The sequence below is a fragment of the Coenobita brevimanus genome, chromosome 110, assembly GCF_032717465.1.
Source record: "Coenobita brevimanus isolate Jiangsu-jjx chromosome 110, ASM3271746v2, whole genome shotgun sequence".
NCBI classification, from domain to species: Eukaryota; Metazoa; Arthropoda; class Malacostraca; order Decapoda; family Coenobitidae; genus Coenobita; species Coenobita brevimanus.
The window spans coordinates 24056207-24069798 of NC_137063.1; positions in this window are offsets into that span (position 1 = coordinate 24056207).

The following is a 13592-nucleotide window of genomic DNA, read 5'->3' on the forward strand; positions in this document are numbered from 1 at the left end:
GGCAAGTCACCCAATCCTGCTGAGCTTGTGCGCTAGGCAAAGATGCCATCCACACACCAGGGCTGTCAGGGAACATCTCTGCTCAGAAACCCTGGCAACTACTATCCGATGACGAAGTGGGCCCCCTACCACCCAAATCCAGCTACAAGTATATCATCACTATTGTAGATACATATTCCAAGTTTCTCATAGCCTGTCTAGCCAAGGAACACCACGCCATAGCTGTGGCTGATGCACTCGTCTGTCACATCTTCCCCTATTTTGGGATTCCACAGGCCCTACACTCCAACAATGCCCCCGAGTTCACCAGCGCTGTATGGCAGGAACACGCAACCATCTTTGGCTACCGCCTGTCTCACTCCCCCCCATACTGGCCCCAAGGCAATGGCATCTGCGAGAGGAGCTACCACACCCTTATGAACCAGGTGCGAGCCCGAATAGAGGAGACCAAGAATGAGGACTGGCCGGCCCACGTCAAAATTGTACAGTGGGGGATCAACTACTGCCCCCGAGACGACAGTATATCACCCCACGAAAGAATCTTCAGGGAGGCCCTCCTCCTCCTGCCACTGCGACAGCATCTACAGACCCCTACAATGCCCCCAGGTCCGACCCTCTCTACCACCTCAAGAGGCAGTTGCACCACCTGCAAAAGAGCCTAGATCTACAACCAGACATTGCTCCCGCCAGCCCTTACAAACCAGGCGACTCAGTAGTAGTGGCAAAGCTACCCACACCCAACAAGATCTCCCCACGCTTCAGGGGCCCATACACAATCACCTGCGTCCCCATCCCCAACCAAGTCATAATAGATTATCACAACACACAGCTCACATTCTGCAACCGACACATGCGCCCATTCTCACCCACCACCCCATGCCACGACCCTGCTCCTCCCATCCCTAGCACCGCCTCGCCATCACCCATCACCTCAAATCCCCCATTCAATTCATATGATTGCTACATTACACCCTCCTCCTCCCTACCCTCATCCCCCATTCCTTCCCTGGCAGCCCACTCCCCCGCTGCACCTCACCCCCCCCCCCGGCCGCCACCTCACCACCACCACAGATCCACCCACCCAACTCAGGAAGCCCAAATCCAACCCCCTCCATAGCACACACACCGCCCTCACCAACGCCTGCCACGGCCCCCACACCCACACCCTCCTCTCCTTGTTCACAACACCAACCCATCCTACACCTCAGACACCACCCGCCACCCACACCCACACCAAACCCCCATGGAACATCCAGAAACCACACTTATCCCAACACCATAAGGCAGCACTTCCCCCTCCCCAACAACACTCTCTACATGCCCTCAAACACCTCACCCGATCCCTGCACCACGAGGCCGCACTCCCTCCTCACAAACCATGCCCACACTAAAAACTACCATCACCCATTCCGGCTACCTTTCACGCCCACCAGCCAGATACTCCACCATGCTATCCCCCATTCCCCCACCTCACCCCCACCCACGGACCAAACCACCCCAACCCATCACACACCCAACACTGTCCCCATAACACTCAGAATACACCAGGTCCAGTGGAAAACTCTAACCGCCCCTATCCCCAGAGAAAACCGCCGCACCTACCCTTGTCATCCCCATAAAACCTCCACCACCTCACCAATCGCCAGCATTCACCTAAGTTCTGCTGGACAGCAACCACCATCACCCCGCCTACAGAAGGAAACAATGCGTCCATGGACCCCGCCATCTCTTTCAACTCCTCCACACAACCCACCAAGCCTATGCCCCTCACCAGGACCCGAACCTACTCACCTCGCACTGGACCATCCTCCTCCAGCACCTGACCCCCGCCCACAGCACCGCCATGACCGACACTTACTAAATCCAGCCACGGGGACGTGATTTTCCCCCCAAAGACGGTGGTGAAATACCCGCCGTGGTAAACCACCACCAAGACGTCGCTATCCCCACCCCAGGAGGAAACCATGGAGGAGTTGGTAAGGAGCACGGGTCATCCTGGCTAGAGAGAGGATGTCCCCTACGGTCCCGTGCCCGTATTGGCTGCAACAGACACAGCGGGAAGATTTCAGTCCAGGGGCACTACCTCTCAACCGGACTAGCTCTTGATAGGTTCAGGGTGGGACTAAAGCTCTAGTTCTGAACAGCACCCTTGTGACGGCCTCCAGCCGCACACAAAAAGAAAGGGCCTCCGCCACTCATCAAAAAAAGAGACGACTGCAGCCACTCATGGATGGAGACAGCCTCAGCCATTCGCTAAAAGGAGATGGCCTCAGCTGCTCCAAAACAGAGACAGCCTCCAGCTGTTCGGGTGCTGCTCTTTCCCCCTCCCCTCCTACAGGAACCAGCAACGGCCTCCAGCCACGTCTGGGGAGAGAAGGGTACGTCCCCTCTCCTCCTGTAGCTGCCCACGGGAGTACAGCATTGGTGATGGCCTCCAGCCACACAAGCAGGCAGGTGATGGCCTCTGCCCGCACCTCAACTGCACGTCACTCCCCCTGCAGAGCACTGGTGACGGCCCCTAGCCATGCATGCAGAAGAGGGACGGCCTCTACCCACCCTCCCCCTGTTCTTCTTCCTTGATGCAGCCTCCAGGAGGATCCCCTCGGCCTGGAGATAGTGTGGCACGGCTCCATGCTGACCCTGGGAGTGTGTGCTATCCAGCTGGCGCCCGTGGGAAGCAATCACCTGACAGACTCCTGCCTGAGGCGACATCACAGCCCCACCCTAATGGCGGCCCAGAGGAAGGGAGACCACAGACGCAGGACTCCCCAAGGTGTCCCCGCTCCCCTGGGATGCGCCCTCTCCAGCTCCAGGCAACCCTCTCCCCAGAGTATGCGCAGGCAAGAGTGCCTGCTCAGCCTGTTTGGTTCCAGTACAAAAGGACCAGACCACACCGGCAGGCCCCACGAGCAAAGGCCCCTCTCCACGTCCGACCACAGCCTCCGACTGACGACATCGCCACTGAGGGTCGTCCCGTGGCCCTGGAAGGAAGAAATACCTGACGGGAACCCTCCTACACCTGGCCGACATCTAAGGCTCACGCAGTCCCCATGATATAACCGGAGCCCCTCATCCTACCAAGTGCAATAGTGACTGCTCAGGTAAAAGTGATTACGGTGCCTGTAGAACTCACACGCAGTACAGTACTTGTACCCTAACAGACAACCCAACATACTCTTGTGCCCAGATATAAGACAGTGTTGTGTTAGTGCCTGTATCACTGTGTAATAACTAACAAAGCACTCAGACTCGTGTATTAAGTTATTATTGTTATACAGTGTCTGTCCAGTATTCTGCATGATACTCATTAACCATTCAGGACCCTATAGTCCATCCAGCCCAATTGATCAATAATAGTGTATTGTGTGCAATCCACATTGTATGTAAAGAGGTTGTGATTTGGTCAATATACATGCAAGGTTGTTGCCCAGAGTTTTTGTGTCCTGCTCTTCTCGTTGTGTATTCTAGCTCCGGTCTCGAAAAGAGGACCTCGGCTCAATTGCCAGGTGCTTTAGGGACGAGAAGTCGCCCTTAAAACACCTAGCATAACACTTATTGTGTATGAAAATATCTTTTTGTGTGTCTTGCAAAGGCCTTTATCGAGTCTAAACCTTGCTAAAATTATACTGTGTTGTGCAGCAGACTGCTTATAGTTTTATATGAGGGAATAATGGCCGGACTTTTGTGAGAATCCCGGACTTGTACTGGTATGTGTCAGGCATTTGATAATATTGCCTGGCTTCAGCCCATGTCTGTGAAATCCGAAATCCGGGAAATTGGGATACGGGAAATGGAGGGTCCAGTGTAGTATTTTTCCCTTACACTGGCTTGAAAGCACAGTTGTTAGCGGATATTGGTAGGTAGCGGAGTGATTGATGAATGTTGCTGGTCTGTAGAAGATAGCACGGAGAATAGCAAGTGTTTGTAAGTGTAAATAAAGATGTCTGAATGTAGTCTATCTATAGCCCGACACCCTAATCCCGCAAAAGGTGGCTGCAGACAAAACGCCTCCAATTCACTGTCACCCACTGAATGTAGTGCTTGTTAGTATTGTGGTACATATTCCGGATATTAACGGAGAATTGGGAATGAAGTACCCACCCCAATGGGAGACAACAGACGGGGTGGCGCAACACCCACCCCAAGGAGGGACCATGGACAGGGTGTCGCAACACCCACCCCAAGGGGAGACCATAGGAAGGTGCATAGAGCACACGAAGGGCCCAGACCAGATAGGCCTATGTCCCCCACTACCTTGCACCCCTCTTCCCCTCAACGGAGCCAGCCAGAGGAACGCCACCCCGGCAGACTACTCTCCAGCCAGACCAGCACTCGCCAGGATCGGGATGGGACTTGTACCTGTACAGTCCCAGGTAGAACCATGACGATGGCCACTGTCTGCATCGGGGAGAAGTCAGCCACTGTACAGTTCTCTTCTACCACCCCCTGCAGGACCGCAGTGATGGCCACCATACGTCCTTCACCTGCAGCCTCCGCTGGGAGCAGCATCATGGCGACAGTCACCGTCCATGCCAGGGAGAGATTGGCCACCATACATATCTCAGCAACAATCCCAGAGAAGGGCAGGACCATGGCGACCACCACTGTCCGCACTGGAGAAGGATCGGCCACTATCCGTCCTTTGTCTGCCACCTCCACAGGGAGCAGGACCATGGCGACGGCCACCGTCCGCACCAGGGAAGGGTCAGTCACCATACGCATTTCACCTGCTGTCCCAGGGGTAAGCAGAACTGCGGTGACGGCCACTGTCCGTGCCGGGGAGGGATCGGCTATCATCCGTCCTCATCTGCTACCCATGTGATGCCCCTCACAAAGGATGTTCCTTGCTTGCCTCACCCATACAGAGGCCGAGCAGGACACCCTTCTCGCTCTCTCCACAGAGCCAGCCCCCTAGCGAAGTTGCAGCTGGACGAGATTTGGAGTGGCCCTGTAGTGACTCTGGGGATCCACTCCCTACAGCCAGCGCCCCTCGCTGTCAGACTCCCGAAGGAAGGGATGTTGCAGGCAGCCCCTGATGGCAGCTCGACCTGAGCGAGACCGCAGCTCTTAGTCACCCAGGGGCACCCCCAGGACTCCAGGGGGTGACCTCCTCGGCCCCACTGACAAGCAGTCCTCCTCCAGGAGTGGGCGCAGGGAAGCGCAACTGCTCGCCCTGTTCAGCCCCAGTTCCGAGGGCTGACCTGCTCACCGAGGCACCACCATGGAAAGGCCTCCCACTACACCTCCCAGCAGCCCACCTTGGACTACCTGGCCCCTAGCAGTGGTCCCGTGCCTCATGAGGGAAAGCACACCTGACAGGACCCCTCCCACACCTGGACGACACCTGTAACAGCCCAGTCACCAGCAGCCCAACCTGAGTCCTCCTGTCTTGTATTGTGTATTTAATCTGTACAGTGTATTGTGTTAAGCATTGTGTTGTCCTTATAGCAATATACGTGTAAAGTTGGTTGACTCGAGTTTTTATGCCCTGTTCCTCTAGTTGCATGCTCTAGGTCCAGTCTTGAAGGGAACCCCAGATCAGTTGCTCGTTTCCAGAGAACAAGAAGTTGGACTCTGAACACGAAGCATAACAGGGAGTAACAGTTCTTCACTGATTAACCGTGTGATTTGTACAGTCAGCGTCCACTTTAGTGGACATTCCATTAAGTAATATGATACAGTGTGTGAGCTGCCGGCCCCCCCACACACTGCACATGGTACAGCATCTTCTCTGGTGAATTCCCAATAATATTTATAGCCTAATCTCAGTCTCATGACAACAGCTTCATGAAGTCCACCTCTTTGACCATATGTTACATTAGTATTCTGAGCCACATTTACATAATGAAGAGAGCTAGTGCTGTCACTTGCTATGCTGTCAGCTATCTAGTAATATTTTGGCTAATAAGTGAGCTAACCATGCTTTTGACAGTGGTATAACTATATTCAGCAAATTTATCAGGAGAGTCGTAGGCCGAAAGCAGAGCCTTGTAAGCTAGATTGTCAGCCTTTTCATTGAAAGGTATCCCTATATGGGAAGGAACCCATGTAAAGTGGACTAAGACCTGTGCTTTCAGTACACCGAATGGTTGATAGACATCTACAGTACTGACAGTATCACAGTCTGTAGGAGTAGTAGACAGTAATTCATACAGAGCTTCTTGACTATCCACAAAAAAGTAAACATCCATAGATAAAGACACAACACAGCCTAGTCCATCTTCTACCGAATATAGTTCTGTCCTTTTAGAAGAAAGACAGTCAGGGAGTCTTTTTGAAACGACAGTGTCCACGTACTGAGTGGGCGACTCATACTCCCTAATGAACTGCCCACTCTGCTAGGATTCCTAACTGCTGAAAAAATGCATCCAAAATGGCAAAAGCAGTTTGTCTATGTCTATATACAGCCAGACGTCTTAATCATGGAAGGGATGGCTACAAACGAATCACCTTTTTCATGCCATCTTGTCCTCGACCATCAGGCTGCTCACTGCGTTACAACCATCTTGGTGGATGTTATGCAGCGTGTTCAGAGTTCAACTTCTTGAACGCAGATCACACGCATGGACTTAGGTTCTTTTGTTCAGGACTGGGCCAGAGCATGCAACAAAGGAATAGGGCTCAAACTTAGGCTAACCAGTCTTACACATATATTACCCCACAAAGATACAATGCAGAGCACAATACATATAACACAAATTGGCAGATAAGTTGCAATACAGACTATAGTAGGACTCGCCTAAGTTTGCGGCTGTGGTGTGGTCCACACCTGTGTACAGTGGTGCCACGTTTCCCCAACTTGCGATGTGAAACGGAAGCTATTTATGTACAAGGCAAAACAAATACGATAAATTCAGATGAATAAAACTTACACTTGTGTATTTTGATGGATGAATCAACAGTAATCTTTTTATGTATAAAATATTCATACAGTAACACAGAAACATGGCATACATATTGTACAGTGGTGCTAAAAGAAATTGTAGTCACTTTTAATGTTTTTTAGCGTAGTTTTAGGGTGGGTAATAATATTACAGTTATGGATATAAGAGAATGAGCCTGAAAAAAAAAAAAGAAATATGCCAATATCCAAAGTAAAAGAAATAATTCATATAATTCTTGTGAGTGGCAACAATGACACACCCAATCTGGCCTAAGGTAAAGTACGTACCCCTCCGTAGACCCAAGCATAGCTTGTACAGGTGTTGCTAGGGAAAAATGCTCACATTTACTGGCTTTTACCGTAACTTTAAGGGCGAGGAATAATCACATTTATAATCATAAGCTAATATGTCGGACAAAATAGTAGGCATATGCCAATACTGAAGTAAAAAAAAAAAAACATTATTCACTCGCGAGCGGCAACACTTCCACACCCAGTCGGTGGCCTTGATCTCAGGGGTGGTGTGGAAATGATGTCAAATTTACAATATATGCAATATTATGTAAAAGAAAATATCCAAAATGTCTCTTGCAATAAAAGAGAGAGAGAGAGAGAGAGAGGCAGGCAGGAGAGGGGCAAGGTTGAATGCATTGTCGGCATGACGGGGTGGTGGTGGTGAAGGAGGCTGTCAGGTTGAGAGAGAGATGGAGGAAGGGGAAAGAGAATGAATGAATGAAAATCAATCATGGTACTGCAATAACGGGTCATCTGTCGCCGTATACAAAAAATGATAAATATCACTAAATATAACAAAACCAAATTAACAAATGAAAGCACAATTATAAACAACTTATAAAAGAATCAAAAGTACTCAGGGTGGCTCACATCTCCTGCCAGGAGAGAGAGAGAGAGAGAGAGAGATAACGGTATAGAAAACGTGGCAACACTGTACACAGGTGCGGGCCACACCGCAGCCGCAAACTTAGGCGAGTCCTACTATAGATCACAGACAGGTGCAAGTGGCGGCCAGATGTGGGAGGTGGGCCATCCGGGGTGCGCTCTCGAGAGAGATGCTCGTCTCAGGCTGCATGGTGGGGTGTCAGGTGTGGGCTGCAGGGCGGCGTTGTGGATAATCCACTCCTGGTGGGGCCCTTAGGAGTGTGGAGGCCTTCAGGACTGGGGCCAAACAAGGCTAGTAGGCACGCTGCTCGGCGCCTGCCCTTGGAGGTGGGGGATTCCTGATGGAGAGTCCGGGCTGGTCCTGGCCCGGGGTCATTGGGGCATCCCTCAAGGGTCAGGGGTTGCGGTCTCGTCAGGAGGGGGAGGCTGTCAGGGGATGCCTGCGGCCGCTCACTCCCGGGGAGTCCGACAGCAGCCTGGGGCATCGAGGGCTCATCTGCAGGGACAGGACGCCCAGGCTCACAAGTCCACTCCAGACGTCCTCCAACTGGAACTCTTTAGGGGAGCAATTTCCACCCCTACTGGTGTGGGAGGAGCATGAGGGGCATCTCGCTTGCCCTCGGGAGGGGCGAGCCGAGTCAGGGCCACTGCCCTCGGCAGGAGCCTCCGGGGTAGTGGAGAAGGGATGACCAGTGGTCGTTCCCTCATCTTGGCAAGTCTGGTGGACGTCGCCAAAACTCCACTCTGGGACCATGGAAGGAGATCTGGTGGAAGCTTCCCCTGCCTGGCAAGTCTGGTGGACGTTACTCAGGCTCCCTTCTGGTGTAGTGGAGGAAGTCTGGTGGACGTTACCAGGGCTTCACTCGTCCCGGGGGCAGCAGGGAGAGGAAGTCCAGTGGACATTCCTGCACCTGCAGTAAGTCCAGTGTACGTTACCGAGGTCCTGCTGCCAGGGGAAAGTCACAGCCGAGGGGAATCAAGTGGAAGTCCCCTCTATGCCAGGTCTGGTGCACGCTACCAAGGCTCTGCTCCCTTCCCTGGGATGACAGGTGGGGGAAGTCCGGTGGACATTCCTCCAACGGCAAGTCTGGTGGACGTTACCGTGCCCCTGCTCCCGTAGGTGGGTGGCACAAGAAGGAGATCCAGTGGACGCTTCCTCTACAGCAAGTCCGGTGGACGTTACTGTGCCACTGCTCCACTTGGGGTGTGTAGGACTGGGAAGACCAGTGGTTGTTCCTCCTCTAGTGGCAAGTCCGGTGGAAGTTACCGAGGGCCTACGTGGGACTATGTAAACAAGCCCCACCCCGGATCTGGTGAATGCTGTCCTGGTTGGAGGGCAATGCGCTGGGGTGATGCACTCCTCACTGGCCTTGCTGGGTGGAAGAGGGGCATATGGTAGCGGGGGACGTGGGCCTGTGTGGCACGGGACCTTTGTGTGCCTCCCCATGGCCTTCTCTTGGGGTGGGTGTCTTGCCCTCCCCGGAGTCTCCTCCTCGGGTGGGTATTTCAGTGGAAGAAGGTGTGTGGCAAGAACCACCACGTTCTTTTGTTGTGGAAGTGATCTGAATAGCCTACCTTTTACAGCAATAAATATTTCAAATCAAATCCTATCTCCAACTGACACTCCTCTCTTCTAGCTTCACGCCAACCCTTCATCATCCTTGGTCTCCCCCTTCCCCGATTCTCATTACACCTCACACATACACATTCCTATTTTTTAGGTCAGTCTCTCATTCCTCACTTTCCGCATGACCAAACCATCACAAGGTAGGCTGCTTCTGATGCTTTTCAGGACATCCACACCAACACTATAGGCTACAAATCTCCTTCACTTCCTACTGCTTGTCTGTCTCAGCGGGAGCCCCCCTTACTTTTCACATCTCCACTCCATCTCCCCTGCTTCTTGCCATCACCTGACTATTAAGGTACTTCCACAATGTTTTTACTATGTTGCCAGAGGTTCAAACAGACGTTAACCCAGCTGCATACAGGTTGAATTGAACCAAAGCAGTCGTGGGCCAAATGCTAATCGCCTGCCAATATAGACTGGGTTGCCACAGCTCGGGTTTACAAGATTTTGGGGTTTTGACCCCTACCTTGCGTTCTTGAAAATTTATTCGAAGAAACAACTGGATCTTGGGTTTTTCGGAGTCCAAACTGTTATGTTAGATGTTTTTAGGTCAGCTTCCCTTCCTAACAACACCTAAGGTTTAACTGGGTTCCCTTTCTAGACCGGAGCTAAGATACAATGTCAGAGGAATAGGGAATAAAAACTCTGGGCAGTTACCTTACACGTATATTAACAAATTCTCTAATACAGGACAGACAGACAATCTCACAGGACTCTATACAAAAGTCAAGACTCGGACTGGCAGATAGATTGCGGGTATTACCCAGGATACCGGCAGTCTCGAGAATGGAAGACAGACACTGTACTTCAGTGGAGATGGAATTACACTTTGTTCTCAGGCTACATATACCTCATAGTTATTATGTTCATGTCCCGTGTTACACTAAGTGGAGTTATGATGGTTAGGCACTGTTACTAGGATTTGTGCTCCGTTTCACACTCAGTGGAGTTAAGATAGATAGGCACTGTTATTAGCATTCTAAACACTGGCTGTCAGTTCTCACTTTCACTCCATGGGCATTTAATCACAGTTATGGTAGGTGTATGGGGCAAGGGAGCGGGCCGACTGGGGGGGGGGGATGGCGACTCACAGGTGTCAGCCCGGCATCGGTAGAGTCCCTTCAGGCGTCCTCTCATCTAAGGGCCACAGGACTACGCGTAGGAGTGTCATCCTCCGTTGTGGGCTGGTGAAAGGCCCTGCGCGGGCGGGGCTGGGCAAGGGGTTTGGCCCTAAGGACTGAGGCCGAGCAGCCTCTGTAGGCACCTATGTAAGTGGCCGGTGCAGGAAGGTCGCCGCTCCTCCTCGAGACTGGAGGTCACACCCCAGGTTCCTAGGGGCATTGTTGAGAGCCCATCTACTGCAGTCTCACTCCCATTGCTTCACCATCAGGGTAGAGCTGTGGCTTTGCCTACAGCAGGAGTCCAACAGGGGATGGTCTCCCTCTGGTGCCGGCTGGATGGAGTGCAACCCCGGGGATAACACAGTCCTCTATAAGGTGATTCTCCTTCTGAGGGCTGCCTTGGTCTGGGGAGTTGGAGGTGGGACCTACTCTGCCACTGGTGGGGTGGCTTGAGCAGTGGTCTCCCTCGGGTTGTGAAGTCACAGGGGGCAAGGGACTTTTATGGCATCCCTCCCTGGCGCAGCTACCGGCCGTCGCCGAGGTCCCTTCAGCAATGGGAGGAGGGCGGCTGCAGGCCATCCCTTTCCTGTTAGTGCGGCAACCGGCCATCACCTGCCTACGGATGCGGCTTCCGGCCATCACCGGTGTCGTGCCCCTTGAGGCAACTGCAGAAGGAGAGTGGGCGTACCTTTCTCTCCCCACACGTGGCTGCTGGTCATTACGGGTTCTGCAGGGGGGGGTGGTTGGGCAACACTATGAGCAGCTACAGGTCGTCTCTTTATGTGCACAGCTACCGGCCGTTGTTTGTATGTGCAGCTACCGGCCGTCACCCTTGCACGGCTGCAGGCTGTTGCTTGTGCACGGCTACAGGCTGTTGCCTTTATTGAGCGGCTACAGGCCATCTCTTTAGTTGTGCAGCTACCTGCCATCACTGGGGTGTCATCTGGAGCTAAGGTGGTAGCTCCACCCCAATCCTGGTGTGGGCTGGCTCAGTTGGAGGGTAATGCACCCAGACAGATGTTCACGCCGGGTGCACTCCGTGGAATAGGGGCGGCTGGCCATATGGGATGTATGCCCATATTGCACGGACATTGCGCACGCCCTACCTACCCCTCTGTTGTCACCTCCTGGGGGTGTTGTGATGACCTCGGTTCCCACGGCTGCTATTTCACAAATAAATATAGGCTACACCCAAAACGTTTTCGTCTTTGAAGGCTCCAACATCCTTGCATGTGTTGGCCATGGTCACCTGTGGTGGCTCTCCATGCCGCTTGATCTCCGGCAGCTTCCCTCGTCCCAGGTCTTTTTCAGTCCACCTCTTGCAACCCTACCCCTAACTTTAACACTTCTCAATTTCTGCACCCAATTATCATTCCTCATCCTCTCCACATGCCCATAGCACCTTAATATACCTCTTCTCATCACAGCACCAGTACACTTCAATCCCATCCTACCTCTCAACTCTTCCAAACCTAGCAGGCCTGACACTCAGGGAAAGTATTTGAATAACTTTAGTGATTAGTAAGAAATGTCCATCTGTAATAAAGTGTAAGCACCCTGCCACACGTTACCTTGTATATAAGTACCATTAGTGAAATATCCACTCAGTTGAGCAAGCCAGACACCACCACCCCAGGAGGAGGGCATAGGGAAGTAACCCCCACCGAAAAAGGAGACGATGGGGAGGTATTTCTGTGCTCTGAGTGGACACGACATATTTTCCCCGTGACCTTACGCCCCTCTTCCACGCAGCCAGGGAGTACGCAGTTTGACTGCACTACACTCCGACAGAGAGAGCACTCACCAGAATCGGGGTGGGACTTCCAACAGCCAAGTCCAAAGCAGGCCCTCGGACGCCATGTCCACCGGATTGGCCTCTAGAAGAGGAGGGGACTCCACCGGAGCCTCACGTCCTGCTATACCCCAGGGGAGCAGCGGCACAATAGTATCCTCTGGATCTACAGTAGGAGGAGTGACCACTGGTTCTCCTCCTTCTGACACCCTCCTTTGGGAGCCAGCACATCAGCACATCCTCCAGACGACCTTTGCTGGATCTCACCAGGAGGGCGGCAGGCCCGGGGGTAGCATCCACCGGATCTTCCCTTGATGGCAGGAGGGCAGAGTCCACCGGACCTGCAGCACCAGCCAGGATACCCTATGGGCCTCCCCTCCTGTCATCCCCCGGACGAGTGGTCACCTGGAGGAATATCCACTGGATCTTCTTCAGCTGCTGCCCTGGGCGGGAACCTAGGCAGTGTCTATTGGATCTGCCTGGATGAAGGGGATTCCTCCGGACCTCCCTCTTGCGCCCCGGCACGGAGTTCTGGCAGGGACAGTCAGGCCTGCCAAGTTGGGGAGCAGACCACCGGTCGCTCCTCCGTGACACCGGAGGTTCCTGTTAATAGTGACGCCTCTGGTTCCGCCCACCCCTCCTGTGGCAGAGCGAGGTGCCCCTCTCCTCTCCCCTCCTGTACGGAGAGTGTAGACTGCTCTGCTGCAGGTACCCCGCCAGAGACCCGACAGGGCGAGGCCACCCCGAGGCCAGGCATCCTGTTGCTGTGGCACCACCCTCGCCACTGATAGCCTCTACCGAACTCCCTCAGAGTGAGTAGCTGCACACCACTCCTGACGGCCTCCTCCCCAAAGCAACACCACAGCATCCGGTGCCATCAAGCCGCCCCTGCCACCTGCCGCAGCTGTCGGATTCCCCGCAGCGCAGGCGGCCACAGCCATCCCCTGATGGCTGCCTCCCCTAGGTGAAACCACAGCCCCGAAGGGGCAATGACCGTCCCACAGCAAACCCTTGGCCCGGACCTAGTCAGGTTCGCCCCCAGGACACCCACCATGACAAAGGGCAGGCACCATGCTGCACGACTCCTGGCCTTGCTCAGTCCTAGTCCTGAGGGCCACTCCTCTCCCAGGGCCCCCACTATACTCTGTTCCATATAAAGTGGCGGAGGAGCTACGCCCAAGTCCTAGTCGAACGCAGGTGACCGTACAAAGGGATAAAAGTGACCTCACCTGACTCTTTCTCCAGCCTACTCTCCTGGGAGAGAGA